The sequence below is a fragment of the Onychomys torridus genome, chromosome 4, assembly GCF_903995425.1.
Source record: "Onychomys torridus chromosome 4, mOncTor1.1, whole genome shotgun sequence".
NCBI classification, from domain to species: domain Eukaryota; kingdom Metazoa; phylum Chordata; class Mammalia; order Rodentia; family Cricetidae; genus Onychomys; species Onychomys torridus.
The window spans coordinates 120,757,630-120,779,553 of NC_050446.1; the positions used below are offsets into that span (position 1 = coordinate 120,757,630).

The 21,924-nt window shown below is 41.7% G+C and overlaps 1 protein-coding gene and 1 pseudogene across 4 annotated transcripts in view; one reads left to right on the forward strand and one right to left on the reverse strand.

The window, feature by feature from the left end:
• Window positions 1-687: 687 nt before the first annotated feature.
• The window catches only part of LOC118581924, a 31,633-nt pseudogene continuing 10,396 nt past the window's right edge, over window positions 688-21,924 (reverse strand).
• The window catches only part of Zhx3 (zinc fingers and homeoboxes 3), a 104,285-nt gene continuing 83,232 nt past the window's right edge, over window positions 872-21,924 (forward strand). Inside the window, exon 1 of one of the 4 annotated variants that reach the window (XM_036183102.1) lies at window positions 872-1,110. The gene's annotated coding sequence lies outside the window, so the exon portion shown is untranslated. Of the gene's footprint in view, window positions 1,111-1,315; window positions 1,511-21,924 lie in introns of those variants that run through there. The other 3 variants (XM_036183106.1, XM_036183104.1, XM_036183105.1) reach the window with 3 other exon arrangements.

Consider the following 21,924-nt stretch of genomic DNA (forward strand, 5'->3'; position numbering starts at 1 on the left):
CAAACTTGCAATCATCCTGCTTCAGCCTCTTTGAATGAGATTACAGGTGTAGGCCATCACACACAGCTATAATTTCAGCCTTACTTTAAACACTAAATACCAAGACATGGAGCAGAAAGCTTTATATAGACTGCCGTTTAATTCTGTCATTTATCCTATATATCCTAATATTTTGTTGCCTTTTGTGGATGAGAGATTGTGGCCAATTGATGTTAGATATAAGCAGATTTGGGATTGGGACCCAGTCAGTCTTCAGAGCTCTATCTGTTAATCTGGATTTGAAGGGTGAGGACCACTTTCTGAACATATTTGCCACAGATTTGGGTTCCATTATAAAAAGATGCCTGGAATATGAAACAAGATTTTATCCCAGGCCAACAGCAGCTGCAAAAAATGAACATGATGGGAGCAGGTGTTTGAAAGCTCCAGTATCCTAAGATAGCGTCAGGGACACGGTGACCATAAATTCGTTTCGGCTACTATTTTTTGAAGTAAACAAAATACTACAACCTGCAGTGAAACCTTGGTGGTGTTAAAAAGTATCTCCCTAAGGTTGGTAGTTTGGAATCACTGCACGGAGGAGATAAGGCACACGGGTTTGGGATTCTTGCCCAGACTGCCCTACAGAAAGACCAGGATATGGAGCACAAAGGCCGGGAACGGATAGGGCCTCAGCATCCGCCTCCTCTACCCCCTCGGTCCTCCACACAGAAACCGTAGGCGGCCAGCGGGCCGGCGCATGCGCTCTGGGTAAGGCCCGCTCCCCACGACGTCAGGGGGCTCGCGCCCGTTCCCAAAGCCCCGCCCCTTAGCGCCTGAAGGGACCTGGGCGGGGGGGGGGGGGGCGGCCACGCCCCCAGCCGAATCGCGGAGGGCCGATCGGAGCCGAACTCTTCCGAGCACCACCGAGCTCCGCCGAGCGGCCGGGAGACGGTTGGAGCAGCTCGTCCCCGCCGCAGAAGCAGTCCGTGGCTCCGGCGTCGCCGCCGCCGCCGCCGTCCCCGCCGCCGCCACCGCCGCGGGGCCTGCGCCGGCGGGCCGGCCGCCCGGGAGGGAGGGAGGCCTGCAGCGCGGGGAGAGCGGCCGGGCCGTGGGTGCCGCCGTCGCCAGGTGAGCGCCCGCCGAGGCCCGTCGTCTCCCTCCGTAGCTGTCAGTCCCCGGTGTCTGTGCGTCTCCCCGCCTGTCAGCCCCTGTGTGTTTGCGAGCGCCTTCCCGCCAGGCCCCGCTCCCGCCGGGCCCTGTCAGCCGCCCGCACCCCCGCTCCGAGCGGCCCCGCCCCTTCCCCCTGACGCCCCGCCCTCCCCATCTGTCAGCGCCGCGCTCGCTGTGGGTCCGGCGTCCCGGAGTCCCGGGTCATTGTGGTCGCGCGGGGCAGGGTTGCAGAGGGAGCCGAAGCGGGCGGTGGAGGCCTGGCCGTGGGCACGCGTGTCCGCGCTCCCGCGGGCGGCTGCGGGCGGCTGGCACCCCGGGCCTCTGGTGAGAAGAGCGTCGGGACTCGAACTACTCAGGGGTACAGTAGAATCCTCCTTCCCCACGCGGAAACACCAGGGTTCCGGGATGCCCAGATGGGCGTGTGAGCGGAGTTTAGGACTTGTTAAGCCTTGCCAGTTTGGGGGTTTTCATTCAGAGAAACCTGTTGGAAGTGACTGAGGAGTGGGTGGGATGCGGGGCTTAGGTGGCAAGTGTCTGAGATCTTGAGTCGTTTTGAGTTGCATTTATGAACAGTGATTGCCGTGGTATTGTGCGAGAAACGGTTACGTGATTCGGGTGGGGTAGGGGGTTAGAGAAGAGAAAGCATGTTCCTTTCTGCCTTTATCAGTGTCATGCCAACGCGTATATTTATCTAGATAGCCTACAATGTTTATTCATGAAGCATCCACACGTTTTTAAATTAAAAAGGAATACGGCACTTTCCATTTATATACATGTTCTCATATGTTGCTATCTTGATTTTTTTTGTTTGTGGTAACTTAGTTTTGCAATATTTCAAAACTAAAAGAAATGTGTTCAAAAACAATTGGTAGCTTGCCGGATAATTCTCAACCGAGGAGAAAAGAGCCAAAAGCACACTTCATTAGCTGGAACAACTGATTCAGGGTTAATTTGCTTCTAAGAGACATAGAGTGGAAAAATCCAGAAACAGCAAAGGAGTATCAAAGAGCCTTAGGGAATGAGCGAAAAGGGCCTTTGTATGTATGCTTTGGAGAGATGGTATCGAAGTTGCTGTAAGGGACAGGGCTGCCATGTAATGATAAACATATTAACCAAGTTGATTTTGTGACCTTGATACGTTGGGCCATTCTGGATTTGTGCAGTGGTTCGTGACAGGCAAACATTGCATGGGAAGTGTGGTCATTTTTTGGATGAAAAAAATTCCCCATGTTGTTTTTCTGTCCCCCTTCAGTTGAAGTAAGATTTCAGACTTGCTTCGTCCATGATTGGGGTGCAGTGTGTGTGTGTTCGCGCGTGTCTGTATGTGCGTTTGCTTGCTGTGTAAAGCCATTTCTGTTTTTTCTGCCGCTGATTTATATTTAAAGCAGAAAACTTGAGTAACAAAAGAATAAGCGGCAAAAAAAAATCACACAAACTCTAGTAAACTTGTTTGACATTTATTTTTTAAGTCTTTTGTTCCCAGTTATATGTGCTTCCTTTTTTTTTTCACTCTCTCTAAAAAAAGTGCTACCAACCTATATGATTTTTATTGTATACTTTTCCTTCCATTTATAAATAGATTATGAGGGGTATGACTAGCTTTTATGAGGAACTATTTTCCCTTTGTAATTCCTTTAAAAAGAAATCCAGGTTGTGGAAGTTCTCTGCTTGCACTCCTCCAGTAACTTCTCTGAAAGTTAGATCTCCAGTCCCTCCTGGGGCCTGCTGGCTACCAGTCTCCAGCCTGGCCCAGTCAATCTCGGCTGTCTTTTTACAAACCTCGTCATACTCTAGCCCTGTGCCTCTGTGGTTACAGTTCATCTGTGTGCACAGTTGGCCTAGATATTATAAAATTAAGATGGATTTCCTTAGCTTTAGGTCTTTAGGTTTTCCCCAGCAACTCTACAAAATTCCTATCACCCCCAGCTTTCCATTCTGTGCTGTACTTATCACCACTTGGTAGTATTTATTGGTTGGCTTAATGTCTGTCTTCTTTGCTGTCTCACAAGCACGAGACCTTGTTTCACTGAAATCCCCTCGGGGTTCAGAATGGCCCCTGATCCACTATAGGTACTAAAATACTTGCTCACTGAATAAGTAGAGGAATGCTAGTTGTCCATCTGTTCATGTGACATTGCTGGTAGCCTTCTACATGATGAGATGGAAAAACAAATTAAACTTTGCAACTTTCCTCTCCTTAACATATCTTAGAAGAATTTGTAAAGTGAGCTTAGGATCTTAGAACAACAGTCTTAGGGGCTGGAGAGACAGCTCTGCAGATCTTTCAGAGGATCAGTGGTCCATTTCCAGTGCCCACATGGACAAATATCTGGAACTCCAGCCCCAGGAGATCCAATGCCCTCCACTGGCTTCTGTGAGCACCAGGAACACAAGTGATACACAGATATACCCAAAGATGAAACATCCATACACAAAAATAAAAGTAATAAACTAGAAAAACAGGCTGGAGAGTTGGCTCAGCAGTGAAGAACACTTACCGCTCTTGCAGAAGCTTGAGGTTTGAGTCCAAGCACCCACATGGCAGCTTAGAACTGTCTGTAACTCCAGCCGCAGGGGAACTGACAGTTTTCTGACCTCCATGTGTACCAGGCACATATATAGTGAAAGCAAAACATTCATACACACAAAATAATAAAATCAATAAATCTGAAAAAAGAAAAACCTTGATTTAACTTGAACAGTTGAGGGAAGGAACATTTTTGGCAAATGTTGCTGGCTTTCCATCTTATGCATTATTCCTTGTGTCACACTGGGAATTTTTGAGAAGCCTAGAGTGTCCTAGTTTGGTTTTTCTTAGCAATAGTATAAGCCTCAAGAGTATAGTGAGCTTTTTGTGTCCTCAGATACTCAAAGGTGTAATTACAGCTTCAGTGTTTTCACTTGGGGAGTAGCTGTTATATTTACTTACTTTCTTGGCCATTCTGTCCTTTCATCTCTCTGCCTATCATTTTTAGATGGCTTTGGAGATGCACTTACTTGCTTACTTTTTTTTTATCATTTTATAATCATTGACCTTTGAACATTTTTCAGTCTCTCGTGTGACCTTTGAACTGTTTGAAAGTACCAGCTTTATCTTTCAGGAGGGAACATCATCTGTAGTAAAATGTATCATTGTGCTTCCATTGATTTTGAAGAGGGGCTAATGTTGGGTGTAAAATTCTTAAAGGTTTGAACTTCAGATCGGCTACTATTTGAGGTTTTTTGGGGGTGGGAAAAGACTTTTTAACGATGCCTAGAACAATACAGCCCAGAGATCATAGAAAACCTTTTGATGCTCATGTTCCAGATATGTAAGAACTTGGTGGTAGTGGTTGTTGTTGTTGGTGATATAGTGTATATGTCCTAAATGGAAAATTTCTTCAGCAGAAGGCCTGTAGGAAATATGTTAAAATGTTTTCTTATTTCTTTTCCTCAATGGGGATTTGTCCCAAATGTATTTGGGGGCAAGCCTGTGTGCTTTTGTAGAGATTGCTTAATCCTGTTCAGTTTCAGATTGCCCTCTCTTTCTCTGAGACAGGTCTTCATATATTGCTGAGGCTGTCCTTGAACTCACTATACAGCCCAGGATATCCTTGAATTTATAATCCTCCTGCCTCAGCTTCCTATGTTTTGGGAATAAAAGCATGTAACCTCCACACCTGAATTTTATCCTTTTCTCATACCCCAGATAACCTCACCCAAGTCTTTAGTATGCCCTATATGGAGACAACTCCCTCTTCAAGTCTCCCACTCCTTCTGGCTCAAGGCTTGCATTTTCATCTATCATCAGACTTTCCTATTGTCTTTGCTTACCACCTCATCTCAAACTTCACATGTCCACAATTTACCTGCTCCCTCCATTCCTCTCTCATGTTAGTGATATAACCTGGGACCTTGGATTTGCTGAGCAATCCCTGAAACCCCCAAATTGGTCTCTCCATCTTCTTCTTAAACTTTTATGCCAGGCAGTGGTGCACACCTTTAATCCCAGCACTCGAGAGGCAGAGTTCAAGGCCAGCCTGTGTTTATGTTGTTATAGAGTCCAAAATTTGACTTTGGGTGCCTTTCTTAATTGCTCCTTGCCTTTTTTCCCCCTTTGGAGACAGGTCCTCCCTCTGTAGCCCTAAAGGTCTGGAACTCAATATGTGGACCAGGCTGACCCCAAACTCTTAGAGATCCACCTGCTTCTGCTTCTAGAGTGTTGAGATTAAAGATGAGCACCTCCACATCTGGCCCCCCTTTTTTTAAGTTTATTTTTCAGCTGTAAATGTAAAAGAAAAAATGTGGTTCTCATCTCAGAGGGTCATTGTGAGGAACAGAATTGCACACACAAGAAAATCAGTGTCAATTATAAGGAAGGAAAGGCTTGTAGTCTCACCTACAAATATGGCTTGGTTGAGAATGGAAGACATACAGTTCATAATTGTGTGTTCTTCCACTAACCCCGGTTTTGAGTAAGAATTTGTAATTATTCTGTGTATTCATGATAACTTTATGTTTGGATTTAAGCTTGTCTTATGCTTGGGAGGCAAGATAGCTTCCTTCCTTTCTTTTTTCTTTTCTTTTTCTTCCTTTTTTTTTTTTTTTTGGTTGTTTCTTACTGCTTAGCTTTGGCTATCCTGGAACTTGCTCTGTAGACCAGGCTGGCTTTGAACTCACAGAGATATGCCTGCCTCTATCTCCTGAGTGTTGGGATTAAAGGCATGCGTGCGCCACCACTGTCTGGCTTCCTTTCTTCTTTTAAAACTCATCTTTGTCTTTAAGATTCTTAGAGGAGAGAACTCTCAGGAGGCTATTTTATTTTCCTTTTCTAGAAAATTACTCACTGGGTGTCTAGAGAGATGGCTGCTCTACCAAAGGACCTAAGTTCTGTTCCTAGTACCCACATGGTGGCTCACAACCATCTGTTGTTACTACAGTTCCTGGAGGTCTAATGCCTTCTTATGACCCCCCACCTGCACTTGGCATACAATGGTACACATACATGCATGCAGGCGAAAACACTCATATGCATGAAATAAAATAAAAACATTAGAAAGCTATTCACCTTGCTGGGCAGTGGTGGCACACACCTTTAATCCCAGCACTTGGGAGGCAGAGCCAGGTGGGTCTCTGTGAGTTCGAGGCCAGCCTGGGCTACCAAGTGAGTTCCAGGACAGGCATCAAGACTATGTGGAGAAACCCTGTCTCGAAAAACCAAAAAAAAAAAAAAAAAAAAAAAGAAAAAAGCTATTCACCAGCATACTGTTTGTTTCAGTTCCTCTAGGGAATTTCAGATCCTTGAATGAACAGGGTCCAGCTCAGGTATCATGAAGTTGGCAGCCCTCATGATGGGACTCTCTGAGCACAGTTATATTTTTTAGTGGGATTGTTTATGGATGAGTGATAGCATAATGGCTTCCACCCTTTTTGTATAAGTTACTTTTCTTTCTTTCTTTCTTTCTTCTTTCTTTTTTTTTCTTGGTTTTTCGAGACAGGGTTTCTCTGTGTAGCTTTGTGCCTTTCCTGGAACTCACTCTGTAATCCAGGTTGGCCTCGAACTCACAGAGATCCACCTGGCTCTGCCTCCCGAGTGCTGGGATTAAAGGCGTGCGCCACCACCGCCTGGCCTACTTTTCTTATTGCTGTGACCAAATACTTGGCTAAAAGCAACTTAGGTTTAAGAAGGGACACAGTCTTTCATGGAGAGAAGGCATGGTGACAGGAGTGTGAGGCAACTGGTCACACTGGGTCCACAGTCAGGAAGCCAAGAATGATGCATTATGGCATAAAGCTGGTTTCCTCCATTTCCCCTTTTAATTAAGTTAGGACTCTAGTTCATGTGATGGTGCTGCTTACGTTCATCAACAGTCTTCCTCCATTGTTAATCCTTTCTGGAAACCCTCACAGACACACTCAAATGTGTGCCTCACTGAGAACTTAAATGTTTACAAATCCAAAGAGCCACAGTAGAAATTAACCAATAGAGAATGGAGTTGTTTGCTTAGAATAAGTTCAAAGAAGCCAAAGGAAAAAGGAAACATTTTGGCAACCAATTGAGGACAGAAGGATGGAGAATGAGTTTGAAACAATGTCTGCGATGGCTAGGCAGCTCAAGATAGGAGAGGATAGATTAATTGAGCATTTAACTGCATCATTTGGGGAGCAGAGAAGGCATATGGTTGGTTGGATTGAGCCAGAGTTGGGATTTGCTGAGGGTGAGTGGCAGAAGGACAGTGAAGCAGGTGTGCTGAGGGTATTGGTCAGAAAGTGATTAACATGACAGATGGGGTTCCCAGGCTACATGGCGAAGAGAAAAGAGCTAGAGGTGATGATGAAGTCAAGGGATGAGTGTTTGGGAGTGATGAATAATACCAGGATGTGGTTAGAGCGACATGTGCATGCAAGATTTCAGAGTTGGAGTACTTAATTAGTGGGCATGACAGACTCCTGTGTTTTGCCACAGATATGAACCATTGAAGTGAACTCAGTGAAGATGGCTGAAGTCAAGGAGATAAAATAACTGAACAGCTGGAGCTGTTTTAGTTATCTGTAAGGTTAGAGAAGCCATTAGGATGGCAGCATGTGTGGAACTGAGAAGAGCTAGGTCTTCAGTGAATGAGGGGAGGTAAGAGGTCCCAGCAGTGGAAGAGGCTGAGATCTATTAAAATCAGTCTGCAGGAGCTTCAAATTATCAGTGGATTCTGCTCAAAGGAGGATGGCAAAAGCATGACCCAGATGTACTGGCTGTAACGTCTCTAGGAGAAGTCAGTTTTGGCCCTGTTCATTGTAATTCAAATGGTCTGCCTTGGTAACATGCACTGCTGTGTTTCTAGAATGTGTATGAAAACAATGTTAAAAAAAGAGATACCAGGTTCACCTATGGGACTATCTCAAGGAGAGGAACTTGAGAATATGTATTTAACACACCTCTCCCATATACATATGCCTGGAACTTCTTTATAATTAGGTTCTTTTGGAGTAGTGTGTCCATAGTAATTAATAACACGGGAGTGCTAGGAATGTAATTTATTTGGTAGAGTGCTGACCTAGCAGGCACAAAGCCCTGGGTTCCATCCCTAGCATTACAAAATTATGGTTGCCCATAATCCTACCACTTAGGAGGTGGAGGCAGGAGAATCAGGAGTTCAAAGTTAACCTAGTCTATCTAGAGTTCAAGGCAAGGCTGGGCTACACACACACACACACACACACACACACACACACACACACACACACGGTGGGAGGAGGGTTCGGGGAGAGGGAGAGAGAGACTGAATCTGAAAGTTGACTGCTGAGTCTAAAAGAAGTGACACCAAAGGCAGTGAGTCTTTGCCTTGACTCTCAGTGGCTCATTTCTCCCAGTCTACCTGATAGCAGACGCTAGGACATGTTTCACTAGAGGCGTCCACACTGAAAACAAGAAGGGTGCCAGGTGAGGATAGAAACAACACTGCTTAATAAATTAACTGAAAGATTAGCAGTTTGGAGGATGCTCACCAATCATTATTGTTATCCCATCAACATAAATAGCTCTTCAGGCTTGATTTGTTCATAAGGCAGGGAAATAATAGTGCAATTTAGAAAGCTTTTCATCACAAACAAGCAAGTCTTAGTGATCCATAAAGTTAACTTATGCAGCTCAATTCTGTCTCTGAAGATACTGGATTAAAAGAAAGATTTACTTAATAACACACAAAGACAAAAGCAATTTTATTCATAAGTGATGTATAAGTGAATAGATACTTGTATCATAATACCAGTAGCCATGCTACCCTGTTCTTTTATTTCAACTAAGCAAATCTGTTTCTTTCCATGACAAGAGGGCCATTGCAAAAGAGTAGTTGCTAGGAATGGAACTGGAAGTTAGCTCCCTGGATGACTGCATAGAAGCTTCTGTTACCTGTGAGGAGATTTTGAGCTGGAGTTGTACTGTTAGAATACTTAATTGTATGCCTACCACATGGGTTGTCATACACAAACACTAAAGTTTTTTGGGGGAAGAATGCAGCCAGGACTATAGGAAGTGGATGCTGTGGGCTTTCAGCTTAAAACTTTGATTTGCTCTGTCCTGTGTTAGATTTCTATTTCCTCTTAGACAGAGAAGCCAGGCTTTCAGCTGATGAGCCCATTAACATCTCAGCTGCATTCCAGTAACCTCCACATCTTCCAGTCATGAGTCTCATTCTTCCTTCTCTTCCTCTTCTCTCCCTTTCCTTTCCCTCACCCACTTTACCATTGAACTTCAGGGACCCAGTTGTTTGTTTCCACACTGAGAGGCCTAGAAAATAATGGCAGTGGAAGTTTAGCAAATGCCAACTAATCAGAAATTTCAGTTTTAAATAAAAATATTCCATCTTAGAAAAAACCCCTGGAAATCAGAGTTTTCTTTCCCTTTTAGAAAAACATTTTTCTTCTAAAGCAGAGGACACTGAACAAAGCCAATGAGCAGTTTGATGGTATTTCTTTAGTATCAGACTTCTTTTCCCCTCAGAGTTCAAAAACCCCTGAAAACTGCTGTTTTGTGGTACTCTTTGTAATATTTGAATTACTAATAATATTCACTTTGTGAAGCAATTTTTGTAAATGCCTGCTATGTACCAGGCATCTTGGGGTTACAAAAAGGTGAGGGAGGTCTCTAGCCTCAAAGAACTTTTTTTTTATTTCCTAAGATAAAGAGGTATGGCCTTGTTGGAAGAAGTGTGTCACTGGGGGTGGGCTTTGAGGTCAAATGCCTACACCAGGCATAGTGTCTGTCTGTCTGTCTCTCTGCCTATGGATAAGGATGTAGCTCTTAGCTAGTTCTCCAGCACCATACCTGCCTGCTGCCTCCATGCTCCCTGCTGCCACATGTTCTGCCATGATGATAATGGACTAAGCCCCTGAAACCTTAGACAAGCCCCCAATTAAATGCTTTCCTTTATAAGAGTTGCCTTGGTCATGGTGTCTTTTCACAGCAATAGAACAGTGACTGAGACAATGGTATAACCTATTACTCCTAAGCTATAAAAATATACAGTGTACTACTGTTCTGAATACTAGAAGTAACTATGACACAGCAGTGTTTGTTTAAACTGAAAGTATAGTAAAAGCCCCATGCAGTTGGAATTTTTCAGCTCCATCCTAATCATATGGGACCACCATAATATATGCAGTCCGTTGTTGACTGAAACATCATGATGTGGCTCATGATTATGTAATGTGATAAATGGAAAACTAAAATAATGGAATAGTTGGTGATGGAGCCCTGCGGGGTGGGTCAGCTGCTCGCCAATCTCCCTTGCTCTAGGATGGCGAAGTACAAGGGACTAACATAAAAGCTGTGCAGCAGTGCTCAGGGGAGCTCTTCCTGGTTGAGGGCTCTGTGTGCTTGGTTCTTGTGTGGTCTGCCTCAGAAAAAAAACCTTGTTAGAGTGAATTCTCTCTCACTGATTGAGTGTGTTCCTGTGAGTGAGTCTTCACTCCTTTGGAAGGTTAGTGACTGCCAGGTAGATCACCGTGCTGGCTTTGTGGAAAGTAGGAGCTGAAGTCTTACCCTTGTAAAAGCTATTTTGTTTTTGAAGTGGATGGGCCTTTGGCACTAACTGGTTAAGGGCAGATAGTACAATGAAGTCTTTGAAGGAAGGAGAATGTATCAAATTACTGTTGTAGAACTTCGAAGTAGGAGTTGATTATTGCTTTCCATTGTCTGTTGGATGAAAGTTATACTCCACAGATTGATATTTAAAGACTTCCACATTCTTTGATCAGTTCTACCAGACTACTTATCCTTTTCATTCATTCCAGCCCCTTTGTACATCAGCCAAGAGTGCCTCTGATGGAACACTAGAATGTTATTTGAGGAACCAGATGCTGTAGTGAAAATGCCTTTAGACTGTAAGTCAAGTACTGAACTCTGCCTCACTCTTGGCTCCTCCATTTACTAGTGACTTACTTATCTTCTAAGTCATTCTCATTTATTTTATTTCATTTTATTTTATTTTTTTGAGACAAGGTTTCTCTGTAGCTTTGGAGCCTGTTCTGGAACTAGCTTTGTAGATCAGGCTAGCCTCGAACTCACAGAGATCCACCTGCCTCTGCCTCCTGAGTGCTGGGATTACAGGCGTGCACCACCACTGCCTGGCGTCATTCTCATTTATAACCCTCTGTAACAATGATGAGTGTCAAATGAGAAACTTTATTTTAGAATTTCTTGATGAGAATTAATAATTTATAGAGGTTATGCCATTATGCTATTCCTAATCCTCACACCAGGCTCTTGTATAAATTTTATTCTTTGCCACTGTATCTTCTGCCTTCTCTCAGATACCCAAACTCATATGAGTAGAGAAGCACTAGCATATATAATAGACAACACAGCTGACACCTCAGTGACCAAAAATAATAGACATATTTGTGCTTATTAATAATCCAAATAGTGAGGAAGAGAAGACCCAGTCCTATGAGTATATGCTGGCTTATAATCATGGCATCCTAAGTTGTCCTGGGGTAACAATGGCCAAAAGCATGAGGGAAGAATGAATGGTTGTCTAGGAGGCTTTTATGCACCAGACTTAGGATGGGAGCTGGTGAGTAAATCCAAAGGAGAAAAGGTTGAGAAGAGGCTGGATAGGAAGTGAGTTTGGGTGTGTGAATGTTTGCACAGTGGTGCAAGGACTCCGGAAGAGTGAGGCAGGACCTGTGCTGTTTGAAGACAGAACGAAGAGGCCCTTCTGCCTGGGTAGTTAAGGACTGAGAAGGGCTGCAGAGCCTAAGACTGGCTCCTGGGTGGAGGCAGTTGGTTGCAAAGGTCAGGAGTGAGAACTGCGGTGTTCACATACATTCTAAAGTAACCTTCCAAACAGCTCTGGAGACAGATACTGTTGCCCTTTAAAGCCTGCACAACTAATGGGCAACAGAGGGAAGTGAGTTAAGTCTGTAGTAGTAAGAACCAGGAAAATCCTACCTGGATGACTGGACACCCGAAGCCACAGATGAAGTGGCTGGCGGTGAACTTGGGCCTGGGGCAGAGGAAGATCTTTGTAGATGACCTCCTCTGGGCTGCTCTAGTTAGTGCAGAGGGAGTAAGAAAAGGGACACTTCTAGGTGGAAGAAGCGGCCTGAGCAAGGTTCCAAAGGGGAAAACCTGCTTAGAGCGTTGCAGGTTTGAAAAGAGCAAGTTGGGAAAATCAGGTAGGAGGGAGAGCTGGTGAGAAGATGGGAGGGAAGCAGAACCCAGATCATTCAAGAATCTCCAGGCCTGTTGTGGAGTTGAGATTTTACTACAAGGGCAGTGGGAAGCCACTATACATTTTGAGTGATGAGTAAGTTCTCAACTTATATTTTGAAAAGACCATCCCATCTAGCTGATGAATGAGGAATGGGTGGAGAGGAGGCCAGAATATAAATTCAATGTAGTAGATAGGTAAAAAGAATGCAAAGCCCAGTCTGGAGCTCAGAGAAGAGGTGCCGGCTAGAGAATAAAATGTGATCCTGTTTCCTGGTAGCCCAGTCTGTTCTAAGCTAAGCTTCTTGTGGGTAGCCTTATCCATGGCCTCTACTTCCTTACCTCCTGTGGTTCAGCTCTCTGTTCTCTAGCTCTGTAACTCCCTGAAATGTCTCCAGCAAAGGCCTCCCAGGGTCCTTTGTGGTTCTTAAGTCCAGGACATTCACTGTAGCAATTCCAGCCTGAAGTTGCTTTCCCCTTTAATGCTTTTATTCTTTGGCTCTCAGCCTGTGGCCTTTCAGGTCCTAAGTTCTCAGACCAGTCCTGATATGATGGCATTCTTGAGGCTTCTAGCCTTGAATTTTCTTGATTTCTCTTCTTCATCAGCCCTTGCCAGCCTCATGTCAGGTGCCCCTCCTCTGGGGGCTTTCCCTGACTCCTCTGGCTGTGTTAGGCACCACTCCCCATTTTTCATGTCTCTTCTGGATACTTATGGTAGCACCTGGTTTTATTGTCTGCCCAGGTAATAGTGCATGAAGGATAGGATTACAACAAAATACTTCATGATCTAGGCCAAAGATTGCTTTTCTTCATTTCAGATGAAAGTTACACTTTATTATGAAGGTGCCTGACCTTTAATAGAGCATTCATTTCTCACTGAGTCTGAAGGCTGGAGTTTGGGTATATCTTCTGTGAACAGAAGAAATTAGTTTAATTTGAAATAATCATAAATTGTCTTTAAATTGACTTAAAAAATCTGAATTGTTTCAGAGGAACTTGTAAAGACTTGTGCTTCTCACTGGTATCTCTGCTCTCTTGCTTACTCTCCAGAACTTGTATGTGTCTTGTATTTTGTGATTTCACAGTTCTGGGTTTGACGTTACAATTGCCTCCATGGTGATGGGCACTAATGTTCTGTGCTGAATTGTGATAGCTGTGGAAAGTGGCAAACACACTGGACGAAAGATGAGCTTCTTCCTTTATGTTCTTGCCTCCTGCTAATCAGCTCATGGTGGAGAGAGAAAAAGAAGAGATGAGCAGAGATGGTGCTGTGTCAGTTAGTGCACAAGTCCAGCATTTGGAAGTTCAGTGAGGTTTGGTTGGTTAATGTCACTGATTGCACATGTCTTTCTATTCTTTTGAATCCTCTCTTTCTGTCTTTTAGTTCTAAAGCCACTCTACCTTTTGGGTGGGGGGAGTAAAACAAAGAAAACACAATGTTGAATCTTTCTTCCTAGTGGCAACAAATTTTAGAATATATATATACATTAATATTTAGCTTTCTAAACAATTTCTAAACAGAATAAAAAGCAATCTTGCCTTTGTTTAAATTCTTAGCACCTTTACTCAAAATAATGCAACAGATTGTACTTGTGCTTTTTTTTAAAGTGTAGTGTTGGCTTAGATTTTTTTTCTATTGCAGGGCTGCTAGAATAACTCTCAGATGGAATAAAACTCCCTCTGCAACACAGCAGAGTAACTCATAGCGCTTCTACTCTCTCAAGTGTTTGTTGTTATCCTGATAAGAAATGCTGGCACATGCGAGCCGTGCTATAGTTATTATCACTTCTGTCTCTTTCTGATGTCTCAACTAGACATTAGGATTATAGACACTATTGATGATATGCTGAGAACTCCCCTTATGTAGGGACCTTCTTTGTTTGCTCAAGAACATTCTTCCTTAAAGGAAACTAGCCTCTGTCTTGGGAACTTTGATTCATCCACTTTGCATAGCTAGTCTTTCGACCATATACAACTCTTTAGATTGCTTAAAGCTATCATCTTCCCTTTTATTCCTGTCTTCCTCTCCACACTCTGAATCCCTAGTCTCTTCAGATGTAACCCTCCCTTGTACTCTACACACTGTGATCATAATAGATTATCCCAAAATTTTAATGGATTTTTCTGCTCTCTCAATCACTTGCTGGTTTATTATTGTCTGAAACCCACCCTCATGGAACTCCTGTCAATATTGATTTCCATGTTTACTTAGGGATTTTTTAATTGCATTTATTTTGTGCTTGTGTGTGTGTGTGTGTGTGTGTGTGTGTGTGTGTGTGTGTACTACATGTTATGGTACATATGTAGAGGTCTGGGAATAACTTGGAGGAGTTGGTCTTCTCATTTCTGCATGTGGGCTCTGGAGATATAACTCAAGTCATCAGGCTTGGTGATAAGTTTATTTATCTGCTTAGCCATCTTGCAGGACAGGAATATTTCTATCTCAGGAGTCTTAACTAGCAAGTTTCCTGTTGTGTTTTGTTATATTTGGTAATATTGTAATATACTTACCTCCAAAAGAAAGCAAATGTTTTAAAATTTTGGGGTGATGGGAAAATCCCGATAAAGCTATAGAATTTGATTTCCTGCTAGAGTTCATTTACACATGTCACTTGAATCTGATGACAAGAACCAGATATTTGTTACAGATATTGTTAGTACCGTGCAGAAGCCCTGTGTTAATAATAATATCATTAAGGTATAATGTTACTGACCTCATTTTAGTAAGGAAAAAAACAGAGGCTTAGAAAGGTTGAGACTGCTCCATGGTTTATAGGCAACAAGCTGTCAGGTTGCCTCCCCATTACTTCGTTCACACCTTTCTTTGTACAACTTTCTTCTTTTGTGCTCCATACAGAGTTGAGCTTTCTGATCTTCTTCATTGGAATGCTATTTTTTTTTTCAGAATATTGGCAGATTCTTGTCAACTTACCAGGCCATCTAGAGGAGCAGCATGCACATGGTGGGTGCTGACAGAGTTGAGGCCCTTGGTGTACTGTGTCTCTAGACCCAATAACAAAAGATCAAATAAATCTCTCTTTCTCAGTCCTGAGTGACTAGAGTCACTCTAGGCTTTATAAGCCCAATTAAGCCAGTCAAAGTCTGATGCATTATAGAGGCCTAGAGCCAAACTAGTGGAAGTGTTTCTTCCCCTTGACATCAAATGTAATGCTGTGCATAGGATTTTATTGGAATCTTGGAAAAGAAATGATGGCATTCTCAACTCAGGATAATTTCAGGAGTGGTAACTTAAAGAGGTGTAGGTTGTCTGTAGAGGAAAACATAGGGATATTATAGTAACTTCAGGTTATGGTAATGGAGGAACTCTTAGTATCCCACCTGAGAAGGAATGATGGATGAAAATGCCTATGAGAAGCCAGAAGAGATTTTTATTTAGAGGACGGTTCTTTGAGAGGCTGCTGTACTTTTTGGATTAGGAGTTCATCCATACCAAATACAGTTAATGCCTCTAGCCTTATTCCTTTCCTCATCCCTTATTTCCTTCTCTTGGCCTTTTTCTGAGACTTGGCATTAGCAATCAGTTGGGGTCCAAGGATCCCCAAGGCCTAACCTGAGTAGGTTAGAGAGCAGGATAGAGGAAGACACGTGCATAACATGAGGTGTAAGAACTCATGAAGTTTTACACTGGGGGAATATATGTGTGCTTTAGGTAGAAAGTGGGATAAAAGGATAAGATGAACATTTCTTGAGAATCACCATGTACTAGGGACTTTCTTAAGACTTTATCTTTTAGGGTAAGTATGTTATTTTCTTCTTACAAATGTGAAGAATTTGAACCCAGACACCTTGGTCCTGAGTCTCAGCCAGTCCTTGTGAATCTGGTGATGATGGCTGGTGTTTACCACATCCCAGAAAGCTCTATTTCAAGGCATTGCTGGGGGACAGGGAACTGTAATAGAGCTGCTGTGTACTTTTCGCCTTCAAGTCTGTTAACTGTGGGCAAGGAAAAAGAAGAGGAAAAAAACTCAACTTGGCATGAGTGATGTTAAGCAAGATCAAATAAGGTGAAAAGCAAAATAGAATCCAGAAATTTTAGTTTTGCTTTTACTCAGAGTTCATGGGCGGTTGCTGAACAAAGTCCTTTTTACTTCCCACAAATGCTGAGCTCTCCTCCTCTTCTTCTTCTTCCTCCTCCTCTTCTAACAACACGAATGCCATTATTTTTAGTTTTACTTGCTTGTAAACTTAAAGAGCTTTAAAATATTTAATTAATTAAAATGTTTTTATGTGTATGAATGTTTTTCCTGAATGCATGTCTGTGTACCACATTCATATAGTGCTCAAGGAGGCCAGAAGAGGGCATCAGATCCTGTGGAACTGGAGTTACAGATGGTTGTTAGCTGCCATGTGGGTGCTGGGGATAGAACCTGGGTCCGCTGGAAGAGCAGTCAGTGCTCTTAATTGCCAAACAGTCTTCCAGCTCATTTAAAGAGCTTTTTAAAGGACAAAGACCCAATCAACCATGAAGATCAGTTATGTCATTGGTGCTACTTTATTTCTTATTAATGTAAAAATTATTATACTGCATGATGAGTTATTCTTATTTTGTTTCCTGACATTTTTCATTATAAAAGTATGTATTGAAAGTTAACAGACAGCTGGAAAGATGTCTAATTGGTTAGGAGCATTTGCTGCTCTTGCAGAGGATTCAGGTTTGAATCCAGCACCAACATGGTGGCTAACAACAGTCTGTAACTCTAGTTCTAGAGCACTTTCTGATCTTCACAGGCACTGTACAAATACAGGCCACAGATATACATGCAGGCAAAACATTATACACATAAAGTAAACGTAAATAAATCTTTTAAAAAAAGGAAAGCAACAGTGACATGGAAATTCTTAGTAATTTGCTAGGGAAATGGCTTAAGAGGGTAAGAATGCTTGGTGGCAAGCATGAAGACCTGAGTTAAAATTCACATCACTCTCATTAAAAAATAAAAAACTAATTTTTGAGATTTATATGTATGTATTTGTATGTCCATACCCCTGGTGCCCTTGAAGGTCAGATCCCCTGGATCTGGAGTTGTAGATGGTTGTGAGCTACTATGTGAGTGTTGGAACAAAACTTGGGTCCTCTGCAAGTGCATTAAATGGTCAGCCACTGAATCATCTCTCCAGATCCCCCAAAAGAAATTTTTGATAAAAAGAAGATACCCCAATAAACTTGAAAATAACTTTAATTTTTTTCCCTTTTCCTGTTTTTTTCTCATATGTGTAATTTTTACATGGCTAAAATTTTACAGCTTTGTATTTTTTAGTTATCCCTCTAAACACTTCCCATGTTGCTATGAAACCTGCAAAATTATTTATAATAGTTTATAGTTTACCTTAATTTTTTTTTTTTACTTGTTAGACTTTTAAAATTATTCATAATCTTCTCCTGAAAGGACTGGTGGTTTTGTTGAACATACTGCCTTTCTCTATAGGCATCTAGTTCTACCCTCCCTCTCTGAGGTGGGAAGAGATCTTCATTTCCTTGGAGGACTTCAAGAGTGGGATGAGTGACTCCGAAGCTGTCAAAGAACACGATATGCAGTAGTTGTAGAGAGGGTAGTTGGGGGAAGCAGACTAGCTAAGTCAGTAAGCAGAATGGTTGCTTACAATATTAACGTGGAGTTTTATTGAGTCTTAGGTTTTAAAAATGATTGCTAAAGAGAAAGTTAACATCATTAACATTTACATATGAAATCCAGATGCCAATCTGAGATATAGTTAAGTTAAAAACATCACTCTGGGCTAAATTAAATGTGACAGGTCTTAATCTTATATTAAAGTAATGATATTGTCCCCAATTACCTTATACCCCTTGAGTATTAGCCTTGGCCTGCTAGTCCCCTGCACTATGCCCTGGGCTGTGTTCTTTTCCACCCTCAGCCATCCCTCCCAGTCTTGGGGAGCAGAGTTACTTTTGTCTGTAAAACCTATAACCCAGAAAGAAGGGTCTTCTTTGAATGTCTTTTGACTGGCTCGAATTTTCTTCCAGAATAACAGTCAGATTTCTTTCACTAAGCAGAAACCTTTAAGAAATCAGAGTAGTTTGGTTTTGAATCTCTATATCCTTATTCTGGGCATAATGCCCAGCACATAGCAGATACTCAAAAACACATTTGCAGAATGAAACGTCTTGAGACAGTCCTGAAATGTGTGAATAGTACTACAGTCTCTACATAGCTCTTCTGCAGCTTAATGTCTTCTAAGTCAGTTATTCCTCATGGTAGACTCTCTTGATCCTCATTGCCTATAGCCATGGTTGGCTATTAATCACAATAACATATATAGCCAGATTTCCCAGAAGTGGTGTAATTTACAGTAATACATTCAAGTATGCATTGTTATTTTATTTTGTTGAGAAATCCCTGGCTGCTTATGTCTTTGTATATAAGCTACTATCAAACCTGGTATTTTCCAAAAAAATGCTTGTGTACATGGCCTCCTACTTTAGTGTTACTTGGGGCTTGATGAGCTCTTCACTCAGTATCCTCATCCTTAGGGAAGTTCCAAGGAGGGACCTTGTGGAAACCTCCCTCCAAACTGGCAGTTATCCCCAATTCCATACTTTTCAGAATTTAGTTACAATGCAGGTTTTGATTCATTAGGTCTGAGTACAGCCTGAGATTACACCACTGTAACAAATTCTCTCTAAGGTTTAGCTGATACTGTGGGGTCTCCTGGATTTTACTCTGTGTAGTAAGGTGGAGTTTTGGGGCAAAACTACTCCTGAGTGCAAATCTATCAGTGTTTGGATGGCTGAGCAGTTCCTATCCAAGCCCTCAGAAGATTCTTTCTAATGCTCACTAGATAGACAACAAGATGAATGTAGTTTCACTAGCTTTTACAAGCTGCCCACCTCTCTGTTCAAGTTCATTTGCTTTCTTTCTTCCAGCAGAACAGCTCTCATATCCTACATATTCAGTATCTTTTCGAGTTGCTTTTCATCTGGACATTTGATAAAGCATTGATGTATACTGTTTGGGATTTTGTTTGTTTTGAGTTTGGGGAATATTTTCATATACCAGGTTACCCACTGAATACATTGTTTATGTGGTACTGAAAATTGAGTCCAGGACCTTGAACATGCTAGGCAAGCACTCTACCACTGAGCTATATCATCACTAGACTAAACAGATAGTTTTAAAATCTTTGGCTATAAAGTATGCTGTTACTGATAAAATTCCTTTATAAGAAATGTTAATGCCATTCAGGTTTTTTTTTTTTACTTTATTGGAATTTGTAAAAATGGATTCATTGTTGAAATAACATTCCTGAATTGAAAAGATACCCATGCAGATGGCAGCTTTTGAGATTAGCCAAGTAAATTCTTTAGAACACAGGGTACAAGGTCAGAAGCACTGATGTCCCCCCCTTTTCTTTTTCCAATTTTTAACTCTTTTAGCTTGAGTGAAAAGTGCTTTTTTTTTGCTCTTTGTATAAGGCAAATAACAGTGTATTTAGTTCTCTCTCTCTCTCTCTCTCTCTCTCTCTCTCTCTCTCTCTCTGTGTGTGTGTGTGTGTGTGTGTGTGTGTGTGTGTGTGTGTGTGTGTGTGTGTGTGTGTTTGGGGATAGAACAGAGAACCTTGTGCATTTTAAGCCATATCTCTGCTATTGAGTTATATCCCCAATTCTACCAACAATTTTTTTTTATTATTTCAAAGAGTAATTACTATGCCAAGATGCAGACCTATTTATTACATCTGCTTATTTTGTACAGTTCATTGTGATTTGATTAATGGATTTTCTAATTGCTTTAGAGAATTTTTTGTGAGATAGTTCTCACTTTCTCAAACTTCAACTTAGAGGATATTGATACAGAAGCCAGGAGGGAGACCTCCAGGTGAAGAATGTGCTGGAGGAGACTGGGGAAGGGAAAGATAAGTAATATTTATTGAGACTCTGTAGCCATTTTTCTACATGTTCACTTAGACTTCCTACCATGAAGACTTGATAATTGGAGAAATGTTGGCTTTGCTAGTGTAGCTAAGTAGATAAGAGCAATAGCCTGGCTTAAAATCCCTGCCCTGCCACTATGTATAGGTGGCTATGTAACCTAAGGTAAAGAGTCTTTCACCTTTCTCTTCCTCTCTCTTCATCCAACTTAGATAACATAGCATTCCTTTATAGATTATTGATTTCAGAAATGGTGCCCGGCATGCAAACAGAATTTAGCAAAAGCAAACTAATTCTCATTTATTACTTCTTTGTAGATATATAGGTTTGTTTTGATCTTTACAGATATAGAGGTTTGCTTTGGTATTTGAAATTGGGTCTTATTATCTTATTGAGGGTGATCTCAGACTCTTGGACCAGAACTACAGGTATATACCACCATGTCCAGCTGTAGAGTTAGTGGAGTTTTAGGATCTTTTAATAACATTTAAAGTGATTATAGATTATTACTATTATTATTTTGGTTTTTTGAGACAGAGTTTCTCTGTGTAACAGTTCTGGCTGTCCTGGAACTCACTTTGTAGACTAGGTTGTCCTCGAACTCACAGAGATCTGCCTGCTTCTGCCTCTCAAGTGCTAGGATAAAAGGTGTGCATCGCCACTGCCTAGCATGATTAAGCATATTTTTAAAGACCATAACAGAACTTTGTCAAACATAGGTGTGGTTTCCTCTCCAATGGCCCATTTTGAAAACCTGTTATTTAACTCAGGTTGGCCCAGTGTTGCTCAAAAATCTTTGGACTCACTATTAGTTTTTAATCTGTAATTATCTTTTTGTTACAGTTGCAACTAGGATGGAGGTAAATTCCTACATAAGTAAAATTATTTATCTTTTTATTCAGATTTTTAAATTACTACTACTTTTTTGTCAGCTTACTGGTGGGCACTTGGAATTAGTGAACAAGTAAGATAGGGTCATTTCTCTGTGGAATCTGCATCTGAAGTACAAAAGGCTTTCATGAGCTCATTGGATTACTTAAGAAATATGACACTCTTAACTAACATTGATTAAACTGTTCAAAGGAAAAAGGCAAATTTTAGAACATTTGGTAGACATATCCAAACTCCATATTGGTATAGCATAATCATAGCCTTGGCATGCTACCCAAGGAAGAAATTTTGTTAACAAAATGGGAGACACCACTTTCTATTCAGTGCCATGATATAACCAGCTCCTTAGAGATTTGAAGTGAAACAAAGAGTGTCTTTACTTCCTCCCAATTGGACTAACAGTGAGTTTGGAGCCATTCATCCATGCACTTGACATTGGATAACACAATTGGAATTAGATTATCATTCAACAGTGATGTGGTGATGGTTGAAAATAGTTATATGAGGCCAGGCGGTGGTGGCGCACACCTTTAATCCCAGCATTCGGGAGGCAGAGCCAGGCGGATCTCTGTGAGTTCAAGGCCAACCTGGGCTACCAAGTGAGTTCCAGGAAAGGCGCAAAGCTACATAGAGAAACCCTGTCTTGAAAAACCAAAAAAAAAGGTTATATGATTAGGAATATTTTCTAGAATACATTAACTAACCTGTCTAAAAGTGCTCTGAGTTTTTCCAAGGGCTTAAATAATTGTAAAATATATACCCCAAATAAGCAATGTGGCAGAGCCCTGAA